The sequence below is a fragment of the Leptonychotes weddellii genome, chromosome 1 (assembly GCF_054177405.1).
Source record: "Leptonychotes weddellii isolate Sample4059 chromosome 1, ASM5417740v2, whole genome shotgun sequence".
In the NCBI taxonomy this organism is placed as follows: domain Eukaryota; kingdom Metazoa; phylum Chordata; class Mammalia; order Carnivora; family Phocidae; genus Leptonychotes; species Leptonychotes weddellii.
In genome coordinates, this window is record NC_138369.1 from 156,384,004 (window position 1) to 156,398,572 (window position 14,569).

Below are 14,569 nucleotides of genomic sequence, written 5' to 3' on the forward strand. Positions count from 1 at the left end.
AGGAAATGGTCCAGTTTCATCCTTCTGCATGTGGCTGTCCAATTTTCCCAACACCATTTGTTGAAGAGACTGTCTCTTTTCCATTGGACATTCTTTGCTGCTTTGTCGAAGGTTAGTTGACCATAGAGCTGAAGGTCCATTTCTGGGCTCTCTATTCTGTCCCATTGATCTATGTGTCTGTTTTTGTGCCAGTACCATACTGTCTTGATGATTACTTTGTAATAGAGCTTGAAGCCCAGAATTGTGATGCCACCAGCTTTGGTTTTCTTTTTCAACATTCCTCTGGCTATTCAGGGTCTTTTCTGGTTCCATACAAATTTTAGGATTATTTACTCCATTTCCTTGAAAAAAGCTGATGGTATTTTGATAGGGATTGCATTAAATGTGTAGATTGCTCTAGGTAGCATTGACATCTTCACAATATTTGTTCTTCCAATCCATGAGCATGGAATGTTTTTCCATTTCTTTGTGTCTTCCTCAATTTCTTTCAAGAGTATTTTATAGTTTTCTGAGTAGAGATTCTCTGCCTCTTTGGTTAGATTTATTCCTAGGTATCTTATGGTTTTGGGTGCAATTGTAAATGGGATCCACTCCTTAATTTCTCTTTCTTAACACCTTTTAGTATAGAGATATCTTACATGTTACCTAGTCAAATATCTTCAATTTTTCCTTATCGTTTTGGAGTGCAGTTAAGAAATTTTCACTACTCCAAGTTCAAAAAGATATTCTACAATTTTATCTATTTGCCTTATAATTTCATCTTTCGCATTTTATCACTTAACTTACTTATTCTAGTATATAGCATGTGTTAGAGATGTAAGTTCATTTTTTCCACAAAGGTGCCTAAAAATGAATCCTTTGTCCACAGATTTATCTTACCACCATTATCACATCCCAACCTCAAGTTTATAGTAGGATCTATTTCTGAACTATTCTGTTACATTGGTCTATTCATATTTATCTTTATCTATACCAATAACATCAGGTTTTCATTATGGTAGCCTTATGATATACACATTTGAATGTGCTTTGATAATAAGAGTTTCTCAGTAATTTAGATTTTCACATTATGAACTCTGTATACCACATTCAAGTCTAAAGTAAAAAGGAAGATGGTTGTGACATGGGTCAATGTCATTGCAAAACTTTACTAAGATGCAGAATATTTTATTTTTTCCTGTTTCTGCTCATGAGTAGCCAAACAATATTTATTGTCACCACACACATTAACTTACAACCACTTTGCTACATTTACATAGAATTGACTGAGAAGTTTAGTAATCCAAGACTCTCTTGAGACTGTATTTCCATGCATAATGCTATATTACCCATGCAATAACTTGAATAAAAGTTTTAATAAGAAAGTTCTATTTGGCCTCTTGTGAAAATGTTGCTGCAACCAACTGCACACTATTTTGAACTAGCAGATACTGGTTTTATATGACTTTGCTATAAATAGTCATTTAGTAGTCCACTATAGATAAAATACTTTCAAATAGCCTATCAAGTGAGGGAGTAGCATAGTCATGGCAATGCTTTATCAGAGAAATCTATTCTTAAAGGTTGACTTGCATTAGGTAAGATTGGAGAAAAGCTGATTATGGGAAATATTCAAAGAAATGACATTTAAAATTTAGGTTTTGTAAAATGTTTAGTAAAGCTTCTGTCATTTTAAGAAAAATGAAACAAGAGGAAACTAGAGAGGGAGACAAACCATAAGAGACTCTTAATCTCAGGAAACAAACTGAAGGTTGCTGGAGTGGAGGGGGGTGGGAGGGATGGAGTGGCTGGGTGATGGACATTGCAGAGGGTATGTGCTATGGTGAGCACTGTGAATTGTGTAAGACTGATGAATCACAGACCTGTACCCCTGAAACAAATAATACGTTATGTTAATAATAATTAAAAAAAAAAAGTTTGGTGTCTCAACATGAAAGATTAACTTACAACACAGGAGAATCTCTATGTGGAAGTTACATGATCATATAAAGTATAATCATAATTATTTGCCATGCCACTGATGATTTTTAAAATAATGAAAAGTAATCCAAATTATTTCAGTATTTAGGGGACATGGACTTGAATATCAACAGTGTCATTAATGCTGTATCATTATCCAGGAGATGATTTGCTTTACTCTGATAACAGCCTTGTTTCAACACTTACTACATGTGAAGTGACATACAAGGAAGGGTAGAGAAAACAATCACGAATAGAATATATTCCATGAATTAATGGGGTTTGCAAGACAGAGGGGCAGGTATATAAACAAACAGCTAGAAGAAAGTATGTTGCTTATTTATTGTACTAATTTGGTAAGAATCTATGAGACTACAGAAAAAGAAACACCCAATTTAGTCAAAAAAGGGGGTTAGGAGGCAGGGAACAAATACTTCACAGAGATAGCAACACTAGAACTGAATTTTGAGAGAGGAGTAAGAGCTCAGAAGCAGAAAATGATGGGAAGGAGCTTTATTTTATTCATTTTGTTTTTAAAAATTACTTTTACTTCTAAAAGAAAAATAATATGCCTATGGTATGAAACCTAAGAAATACTTGAGAGAATAATAAATAATAAGCAAAAATAAAGCATACATTTTATTTTGTTTGCTTCTAGTCATAGAGTTATATTTTTTACTGGGTAAAGATGCAATTTGTTGTCATGACCTTGATTAGGGTTTCCATTTGCCAATCCTTGTTCTGCACATAAAATATCAAGTGACCATAACATTGCCTACAGAATTTGGACAATATTTTTACCTCTATCTAATTGTAGAAAGTCTTTCCACCATAGGGAGAACAAAAGGGCCTTTCATGTGTCCTGTTTTCAACAAGAGTTTTTCTGTCACTTCTGTGCCCCATTCAAAAATTGTACAGTATTGATTACAGAGCTCTTATGTGATCCTTAGGTTGCTTTATTCCATTGAAAAACCATCTATTAGTTTGTATAGTTATTACAGCACTGCAGGAGTCCTCATGGATGCAATTATCCATGCATTGTTATAGAGCAAATGCCACAAGGGGGGGAATAAGTACATTAAACAACAGAACCAGATGAATTTGAAAATAAAACACTTAAAATATATCCAGTTTTTGTGGTTACCAACAGTTTACCAGGAAAAAAAAAACATAATATAAATAAAACTTTGCATTCTTACAGCCTAAGGTGGTTTTGTTGGTGGTGGTGTTGTTTTTAATTCTCACTTGCATTTCTTTAGTTACTTTCAAAGGAAGGAGCCAACAAATATTTTCCTGTTGCCTTAGTGGTTAAGGGGAAAAATAGTTTATCATTTCCTAGGGCAGTGCAGATGACAGGATAGAGTCAATCCCCATGAGTCTATGGGAAAATTACCAGTTACAGAAAACATAGTGAAGACCACATTTGAGACACTAGGACCTCCAAGGTCTAAAATTAGAGCTTAAATTGGGCATGACTTTACAGGATTATATTACTATCTTTGGAACAATGAGGAGAAAAAGTAAAGCAGGCTCCAGGTAGAGAGAGCAAGAACAAGGCTTCATTTCCACAATGCCAGGAGAGAGTTGAGCTACAGGACCCCAAAGGGCCAACCAATATTGGGGTAATGTCAAGAATGCACCAATAACAAAGACGTCTTCTATTCCTATGCTTCCCCCAACATTCAGTGTCCCATCACATATATAACCTCATTGGTTGCAAACAAAAATGAGTTCACATTGTTTTCTCCAATGTTGACTTTGTGGATGCTATTTCTGGTAATGGCATCATAGTGTGGTATTGTGTCATTATGATTATTTGAAATGACTGATGGAAGTGCAAATGTTGAGGTAAGTGTGTGAGTTCTCAGATCAGTTTGCCAACATTCATTCACTGTTTCTATGACTACCTAATCTCTCTGTGTATTATTTTTCTTCACTCTAAAGGGAAGGTAAAAATAGCACCTTGCTCAGAGTGAAGTGAAGGTGAACATAAAGGTATGAATCCAGTGTCTAGCCCATAGAAAGAATGTAACAATGTTAATGTTTAATAGCATGAGTGTTAAGGGATGTCTGGGTGGCTCAGTCAGTTGGGGGCCCGACTCTTGATTTCGGCTCAGGTCATGATCTCAGGGTTGTGAGATCTTGCCCTGCCTGCGGTTCTGCACTGGGCAAGGAGTCTGCTTGGAAGTCTCTCTCTCCCTCTACTTCTGCCCCACCCCCCTCACACAAGCCCAAGCATATGCTTTCTCTCTCTGTCTAAAAAAAAAAAAAAAAAAAGATTTCAAAATGTACTACTTTTGAGAGTAAGTCTGTGTTAGTCTCTTTGGGGCTTTCAGATGTTTCTGGCTTATTTCTCACAACTAGTGCTTACCATTAGAGAGCTACATAGACTAAGAGCAACTTAACATCAGATATCAGATCCAAGTGTTCTTCACACAGTGCCTGATACAGATTGCTTAGTGAAAAAATGCTTGTCTTGGATTAATGGATAAGTTATCCATTAATGGATAAATGGATGGTGAATCAAAAACATCCACCTCATGCATTATGATGTATAAAATATAAGAAGAATGATGTTTGTTCATTCCTCCAGGAATTTTAAATTTTATTCATTTATAATCTGACTCCTGAAAGCTAAAAATGATCATCAGTCTTTCTTTTGTATAAATGAAACATTTTTTCTGAGTTGCCATCTAAATATATATTCAAACCTGACCAAATGTCATGATGCTGAAGATGTTGTCAACTACATGGTTCAAGGACATCTACATAATCCACCAAATTTGACATTTCTTTCAGAATTTAGTGTTACAATAAACTTTGTTTACATGGAACTCATTCCCTCATCTTTAGCTGATTTTCTCTCAGCTGCCACGAAGCTCAGACAAAAGTTTTATGCAGAATCATACCAACAATTTAAGAATTGTGTTTTGTTTCCCTCCAGTTCTTATTTTTTTTTCCTTCTATTCCTATTTCAGTGTTCTCAAACTGTTTTTTAGAATACATTGTTGTCTACAGGAAAGATGGTAGTTAGGTGTTCTTTAGGGGAGAAAGGATATTCATTTTGGGGAAACACTGAGTAGACAAAGTTCAAAATATTGTTTGTCTGTGTAGTACCTCCCATCTCTAATGTGCTAATGTATATTTTGAATTTCTAGGAGAAAAAAGTACTTTGGATTAATTTTCAACCTTATTTAATTGAAGAACCTCTTTTTGTTTTTTAAAGAGTTATTTATTTATTTTGGAGAGAGAGAGAGAACATGGGGGGGAAGGGCAGAGGGAGAGAGAATCTCAAGCAGATTCCCTGCTGAGCTAAGTGTTGATCCTGTCACAGGGCTTGATCCCAAGAGACTGAGACCACGACCAGATTGTAGCCAAGAGTCCGATGCCCAACTAACTGCACACCAAGGTGCCCCCAAGAACCTCTTTTTAAGAATATGAAGAACAAGATTTAGGACAACACATTTGATATTATCTGAAGAAAGAAAGAAAGATTTGTTTTCAGTTACACATGAAAACATGTATGTAAGTTACAAGAAGACATGCATGTAAGCTACAATACATGCATGTAAACTACAGTGAGACACACTAGAAATTTACAGTTAAGTCCTTGTGACCTTTTATACATAGCTACTGATATCAAGTTGATAATCATTTATACTGCTGCTATCCATCTTACATATGTATATACAAAAAGTTTTTTCTTATATCAGTTGTTTTAACATAATTTGTGTCATACTAGATGGATGACTGTATGGTGATTGGCTTCTTTTGCAATTAATGATATGTTGATTGATATATCATGTCACCATCCACGGATTAACTTTATTTTTTTATTGTCACATAGTACTATACAGTGTATATGTATCTCAATTTATTTAGCGACACACAAATTTGTGAATATTTGGTTATATTTCATTTTTTCTCTTTTGCAAACAAGTTGTAGGAAATACATTTGCCTAAAACTTGTGTTGAGGGTGGGTGCTACAAGAGTTGAATGGTTCATTACTTAGCCTTTCACGTGATAAAAAGCAATTCTCCAAAACATATATTTTCAATATTTCAAGATAATGAAGCCTTTGAAAAAGGCTGTATCAATACCCATTCCAGCCATCACTGCTTGAAAATAATAATTTCCTCACACCCCTTGAGTCCTAGATATTATCTACCTTTTTTCTTAGCTTATGTTATTCTGATAAATGAATAATTCTGTATCATTCAGTAAATATTTATTATGATTTTGGAGAGATCTCAGTTTCAAAGAATTGAATTAGTCAAGTTGTTTGGTCCATGGTACATCACACATCCTTGTAAGGCCCTTTTCTTTGTTCCCTTAATTTAACTATTATTTGTCCGTTATTCTCCATGATCATTCTCATTTTGCTTCTACCTACAGTCTCCCCACCAAAATTTAAAAAAAAATGTATTTTAATATGTGTCTCTGGATTTGTAAATATCTATTAAAAGCATGTTATTGATTTTATATATGAGTACTTTATATATAAATAGTATACTACAGAACACATCTGTTTCTTACTTCATTATGCATAAAGTTTTAAGATCTATCGTTGTTATTTGTACACCTAGTTGACTGCTTCTGACTGCTGCATAATGTGTCAGGTTAAGCAACCGTTGCATCTTGCTTACCCATTAGCCGCCTCTGCTGCCTCAAGCCGCCGTGTTCACAAGCGCAGTGATGAATAGCTTTGTGCATATCCCCTCGTGGACCTGTATATGAGCTTCTCGGGAATATATCCACAGGCACAGAATTGCTGTGTCACAGTATATACACATAATTAATTTTGCTAAGCACCACCAAATTGCTCTCCAGAAAGCCATAATAGTTTTACTCTGCGGTAGCAATTCTCAAAGATTCTCATTTTCCCACATTCTTGCAAATGCTACTTTTTATCCGGCATTTAAAATTTTTGCTTATCTGGTAGGTAAGAGATACAGCTCATTGTTTTAATCTGATTTTCTGTTATTACCAGTGAATGTGAGCATTTTATTAGCTATTTGAATTTCTCCTGTAGAACTATATAATGTCTTTATAATTTTTAAAATTGGGTTTATAATTATTTACTGGTTGCTAAGCAGCAATTTCTTATGTAACCTACCTAATATTCCTTTATAAATCTTAAATATTGTAAATATATTTCTGATATGTCACTTGTTAGTTTTTTTCTTGGTATCCTTCAATGAACCTTAAAAGAAAAAAAAAATCTCAATTTTAATGTTGTCAAATTCATCTCTTTTTAAAGTTATATATTCTATATTTGGATTTTTGTTTATGAATTCCCCCACTGCCTTGAAGAAATGACAAAAATACTCTTCTGTCTGCCTTCCTTTTGTATTATTCAACATAGTCTTTCGTATTTGCATTTTTAATCATTTTATTTAGGTAAGATATAAAGAACCAGGTTCATTTTTTTTTTATCCAGTAAACTGGTTTTCCCCATATCATGTACTGAATGATTCATTTTTATTCATATATGTGTGGGTGCACCTCTATCGTATACCAACTTGCCATACGTACATGGATCTATTTCTGAGCTCACTATTCTCTTCCATAGTTTATTTTTTGTTCCTTCACAAATACTCAAGTTTTAATACTTTGGCTTTTCGATGTTCTTGAGATCATTATAATCTGTTGGATACATACTGAAAAGAATTATATAGAATTTTTTATTGGATGCTAAAATTTAGGGAGGGAAAGGTCAATGTATGCTTTCATAACCTAAATTTCAGCAATGTATAAAATAGAACATTTCATGACCAAGTTGTGTTTATTCTAGAAATTCAAGGTTGTTTTCATATGAAATAAACTACTGTAGTTCACTAAATGAATAGTTTAAGTACAAACATTAAGCATAATCTCAAAAATGGAAGTCAGCATACATATGATTTCCTTTTCCCCCTCCCTCACTGGTCATTTTGCCTCAGTCTACCTTTCTCTCCAACTGTATAGCATTGAAGTGTCCTGGGGTTTAATACCTGGAATACTTTTCTAACTATAGTCAATCCTTTAATAATGGTATTGAGGGGCACCTGGGTGGCTCAGTTGGTTAAGCGACTGCTTTCAACTCAGGTCATGATCCTGGAGTCCCGGGATCGAGTCCCGCATCGGGCTCCCTGCTCAGCGGGGAGTCTGCTTCTCTCTCTGACCCTCCTCCCTCTCATGCTCTCTGTCTCTAATTCTCTCTCTCAAATAAATAAAATCTTAAAAAAAAAAATTGTTAAAAAAAATAATAATGGTATTGAGTGTCATAGTTTTAAATGCCATCTATACATTATGCTATGCTCACCGAAAGTGTAGCTACCATCTGTCACCATACAATGCTAATACAATACCACTGACCATGTTCCCTGTACTGTAACTTTCATCCCTGTTACTTACTCATTCCATAACTGGAAGCCTGCATCTCCCTCTCCCCCTTCACCCATTTTACCCATCCCTCCATCTCCCTCCCTTCTGGCAGCCATCAGTTTGTTCTCTGTATTTATGTGTCTGTTTATACTGTTTGTTTGTTCATTTGTTTTGTTTTTCAGATTGCCCATATAAGTGAATCATATGGTATTTGTCTTTCTTTGTCTGACTTATATGATAAACTTGTGGAATCACTGTGCTCCACATCTGAAACAATGTAATGTCATGTGTCAACCATACTCCAATTTAAAAAAATAATAAGTTATTTACTCTTAAAAAAACACTAAGAGTTGGATCCTAGTCTACCTAATTGATGTCATCATCACAAGCCATGTAAATGCTATGTAATTAAATAATTAATTTTAAGATTTTTTTTTTTTTATTTGAGAGAGAGAGAATGAGAGACAGCATGAGAGGGAGGAGGGTCAGAGGGAGAAGCAGACTCCCCGCCGAGCAGGGAGCCCGATGCGGGACTCGGTCCTGGGACTCCAGGATCATGACCTGAGCCGAAGGCAGTCGCTTAACCAACTGAGCCACCCAGGCGCCCCTAAATAATTAATTTTAGAAATAAATGTTTGAGGTTGCCAAACATAAGATTAAAAATAGACACTGGACTTGGGAATTTAAAAAACAATCAAAATAAAATAAAATGAAAAAATGTAATTTATAAGCCAGGACTTCCAAATGTGTGTCTCTGATCTTGATCACTACCCTGAATTCTACACTCATCTATCCAACTGCTGATACAACATTTCTATTGGGTTATAAAATAGTTCATTCAAATTTAGCTTTAACTAAATCTCTGATACTCTAGCCACCAAAGCCTGTACTTCTGTAGCCTTTCCCACCTCAGTAATCATCTGCCCCCAAGTTTTTATTTCTTTGGAATGAATTCACAAGATTTCAAGTGCCAAGTCACATGGTTAGATGGGTGACTTTTTTTTATTATGTCCTGGACATTTTGTTGTTGTTGTTGTCATGTTAGGAGACTCTGGGTCCTATTTAAATATTTTATTTTAGGAGCCAGGCACCTTGTTTAAGGTGAGCATCTTGATCTTGGCCTATTTTTGTGAACTGTGGTTCCAAGTGCTTACCTGTCAGAACTTTGCAGTGTTATTTCTGTCCGCTTAGTTTATCTGGTGTCATCTGGGACTCCCTATTGGTCCCCGCTGGTGCTGCTTGAGTGGCGGAAGCATTTCCCCAAGGCAGGATACCAGCTGTCTCTTAGTGGTGGAGGAGAGCAGTGGCCTCCCTCTACCCGTGCTGTCCAGGCTGTCCCAGTATCTCTTGAGATTCCTAGACCAATGGGAACAATGAAGTGTCTGGATTGGCCAGCGTGCCGTGACCCATTTCTGTTCTCTGGTTTTACACATAGCCCTGGTGTCTCTCGTTCAGGGAAAAGAGTCTCAGGGACAAAGAGGTTTCTTGAACTAGATCACTTGCTGGGACTGGGTTACTTTTAATTGTTTTGCCTGCCTACTTCCTTGCCCCTAGGCAGTAATGAAGTGTCTCAGGCCTATTAAGCCTTTCTGGATCAGGACACTGTGAGTTCTTTTCCCTGCTCTGCCTGCCTGCTCTCTCTGGGCAGAAGAGGAGAACATCAGATCCCTCCAAACAAAGAGGTCCCCAGATCAGGCTGCATACTGCAGCTGGTTCTCATTTACAGTTCTGCCTGTCAAAGTGCTCTCTCTCCATAGAAAAGGAAAGTTTCAAGCTTGGTGTGGAAGGAGAATGTTCTCCCAGTGGATTCTCCCTGCAGTGGGGTTGGGCCTACCTGATGTTAGAGAGACTCCTGTTCTATGCTTGAAGGGAAGAGACTACCTGGACTGCTGTCTTGTGCTAGGTCAGGAAACACAGGGTCTGTCTCACCTTTTCCTGTTCAGTAGAGGGAAACAAGACACAGACTGCTGTGTGGTTCCTCCAGTCCTAGGATCCCAAACCATCTCACCTTCTTCTTACAATGTTTCAGACTTTTTATTTGGTTGTCTCTTATACCATTTCCTGGGTTTATAGTTGTGCTTGGGGGGGGAGAAGCAGAGAAAACTTGGTCTACATCATCTTGTCCGGATCAGAAACCAGAATCAAGTGATTCTTTTTAAACCTAATATTGGCTGTGTTATTCTCTTGTTTGAAACCTTCCAATGGTTTTCCATATCATTTAGAGAAAAAGACAATATAGTTACAGTGACCTATTAGTCTCTATGTTAATATCTGGTTTCCCCTTTAACTCATTCTTTCCTGTCTGCATCTGGTTCACTCTCCTTCTGCCACAGTGGCCTCCCTGCTATTCTGTAAGCAGCGAAACATGCTGTTGCCCCTCCCTGAAATTCTCTTTTCTCACTACTCACATGACCAACTCACTTATTTATTTTTTTTCAGTTCTCCATACCAATGTCATTTACCAGAGGACCTACCCTAGCCTTAATTTTTTTATAGTATTTATAACCACTTGACCATTATTATACATTCATTTACTTATTTTTTACCTGTCTCTTAGCTTTATGGGTCAGAGATTATTTTGTTCAGTTTCATATCCAGCTTTTCAACTAGTGCCTAGTATATAGTAGGTACACACAAATAACAGCTGTTAAATTTATGATTGAACTTATTAAAACCCATACTTGTGTTTGCTTCCACATAAATTTCTTAACTTCTCAATGACCTCTCTTGTCTCCATTATCTGCCCTGCTCACTTTACCTTCTTTGTGACATTCTGTTAGAATTTTAATTGTTATGAAAAAGGAAATATATAAAAAATATATTTGTGCAAATGCATATGGGTAGAGACCATTTTTAAAGTTCTTTAATCATCCTTTCTTTATGTTTTAGTATTTTTCTGTTTTTTCTTGTAACTAATACACTTCCTGTAATAGTGATGTACAGAAGGATATTTATATGGTAAAACTTGAGACCTTGCAAGATTGAGAATTTTACTTACTTTACCTTCACATTTTAATGAAGAATATAAATACTGAGGTGTGAAGTCTTTCCCCCCTCACAATTTTTAAAATAATACTCCATTATCTTCCTCTATGAAGTTCTAACATTGAGAAATCCATTGCCTCTTCTTCTGTTGTTAATTTTCCTAAATATATTACATTGTCATCAGAGAATGTAACCTGAAAATTATGGGCATCTTCTAATTTATTGACTTTTCTTTTTGGCCAAAGTTGCTGTACAAGATTTCAAATGTTTCATGTGTTTTTAAAACTAAAGTGCATTTCCTAGCTGTTGGTTATAAAGCTCACACATATCAATTGTGATATTTAAATCTGTTATGTTTTATCTGTTTTAATCATAGATTTCATTTTAAAAAGTACTTAGCTCTCAACCTGTGATTATGAAATATCCCATTACTCCTTGAAGTTCTATCAGTTTTTTTCTGCATATATTTAAATTTACTATGATATACCCATATAGATTCATGAATGATGGGTATTTCTGTGAATTTTTATTCTTAGCAAAATGAAATCTACCTTGTTTCATATTAACTAATACCTTCTGAGCTGAATTCTCTAATATCTGATAATAACATTGCTATACCTATGCACATTTTATTAGAATATCCTTCTCTCCATATATCATTTTAACTCTTTATTTTCCACCTTATTTTATCATTTTGTTTAGGTAAGACTATCAATATATAACAATTTTTTTTTGTATAATCAGAAAGAGTGGCTTTAAATAGAGAAATTTATAATTAACATTAATTAAGAATTTTGTTATGTTTGCATTTGTTTCCAGCTGTTTATTTCATGAATGCATTATCTTTTTATCTCTTTGCATATATGTATTATATTTCTTTCAAGATCTCCTTTTTGTGTTATGGTAGCTGAAATCTTGAACGTTTAATATTCTAATTCTTGTTTTTTTATATCTCTCATTCATTGTATTTGTTTTCTCCAAATGTTTGAAATTATATCATCAAAAAAAGAGAGAGAGAGAGAGAGGGGACCCAAATAAACAAAATCATGAATGAATGAGGAGATATAACAGCCAACACCACAGAAATACAAACAATTACAACAGAATATTATGAAAACCTAGGCACCAACAAATTGGACAGCTTAGAAAAATGGATAAATTAGAAAAAAATGGATAAATTCCTAGAAACATATAACCTTGCAAAACTAAAGCAGGAAGAAATAGAAAATTTGAACAGACCAATCACCAGCAATGAAATTGAATCAGTTAATAAAAATACTCCCCAAAAAAGAAAAGCCCAGGACCAGATGGCTTCACATGTAAATTTTACCAAACATTAAAAAAAAAAAAAAAAGTTAATACTCAGGGGCACCTGGGTGGCTCAGTCAGTTAAGTGTCCAACTCAATTTCAGCTCAAGTCATAATCTCAGGGTTGTGAGATTGAGCCCATGTTGGGCTCCCCACTCAGCAGGGAGTCTGCTTGAGATTGTCTCTCCCTTTCTCTCTCTACCCCTCCCCACACTCTCTCTCACTCTCAAATAAATAAATAAATCTTAAAATAATAAAAAATTAAAAAAGAGTACCTGTTCTTCTCAAACAATTCCAAAAAATTCAGGAGGAAGGAAAATTTCCAAATTCATTTGATGATGCCAGTATCACCCTGATAGCAAAACCAGATAAAGACACCACAAAAAAAGAGAGAGAGGGAGAGAGAACTACAGGCCAATATATTTCATGAATATAGATGCAAAAATCCTCAACAAAATATTAGCAAGCTGAATCCAACAATATATTCTAAAAAATTATACACCATTATCAAGTGAGATTTATTCCTGGGATACAAGGGTGGTACAATATTTGCAAATCAATCAACATGAAACATCGCATCAATAAGAGAAAGGATAAAAACCGTATGATTATTTCAATAGGTACGCAAAAAGCATTTGACACATCCATTCATGATAAAAGCCCTCTGCAAAGGTTTATGGGGAATACACCTAAACATAATAAAGATTCTATATGAGAAACCCACAGCCAATATTATACTCAATGGTGAAAAACCGAGAGCTTTCCCCCTAAGGTCAGGAATAAGACAAGGATGTCCACTCACCACATTTATTCAACATAGCACCAGAAGTCCTTGTCACAGCAATTAGATGACATAAAGAAATAAAAGATACACAAACTGGTAAGGAAGAAGTAAAATTCTCATTATTTGCAGATGATGAGATACCATATATAGAAAACCCTGAAGACTCCACTAAAAAACTACTAGAACTGATAAATGAATTCAAAAAAGTCACAGGATACAAAATCAATATACAGAAATCTGTTGTGTTCCTATTCACTAATAATGAAACAGCAAAAAGTGAAATTAAGAAAACTATCCATTTAGGGCACCTGGGTGGCTCAGTTGTTAAGTGTCTGCCTTCGGCTCAGGTCATGATCCCAGGGTCCTGGGATCAAGCCCCACATCGGGCCCTCTGCTCAGCAGGAAGCCTGCTTCTCCCTCTCTCACTCCCCCTGTTTGTGTTCCTTCTCTTGCTGTGTCTCTCTCTGTCAAATAAATAAATAAAATCTAAAAAAAAAAAAACTATCCATTTAGAATGGCTAAAGTTAACAAGTCAGGAAATGACAGATGTTGGCGGGGATGTGGAGAAAGGGGAACCCTTCTACACTGTTGGTGGGAATTCAGGCTGCACTGGAAAACAGTATGGAGGTTCCTCAAAAAGTTGAAAATAGAGCTGCTCTATGACCCAGCAATTTGGGGTATTTACCCCAAAGATACAAATGTAGTGATCCGAAGGGGTATGTGCACCTTGATGTTTATAGAAGCAATGTCCACAATAGCCAAACTATGGAAAGAGCCAAGATGTCCATTGACAGATGAATGGATAAAGAAGAGGTGGTCTATACATACAATGGAATATTATGCAGCATCAAAAGGAATGAAACTTTGCCATTTGCAATGACGTGGATGGAACTGGAGGGTATTATGCTGAGCGAAATAAGTCAATCAGAGAAAGACATGTATCATATGACCTCACTGATATGAGGAATTCTTAATCTCAGGAAACAAACTGAGAGTTGCTGGAGTGGTGGGGGGCGGGAGGCATGGGGTGGCTGGGTGATAGACATTGGGGAAGTTATGTGCTATGGTGAGCGCTATGAATTGTGTAGGACTGTTGAATCATAGACCTGTACCTCTGAAACAAATGATACATTATATGTTAAAAAAAAAAAAAAAACAGAAGAAGA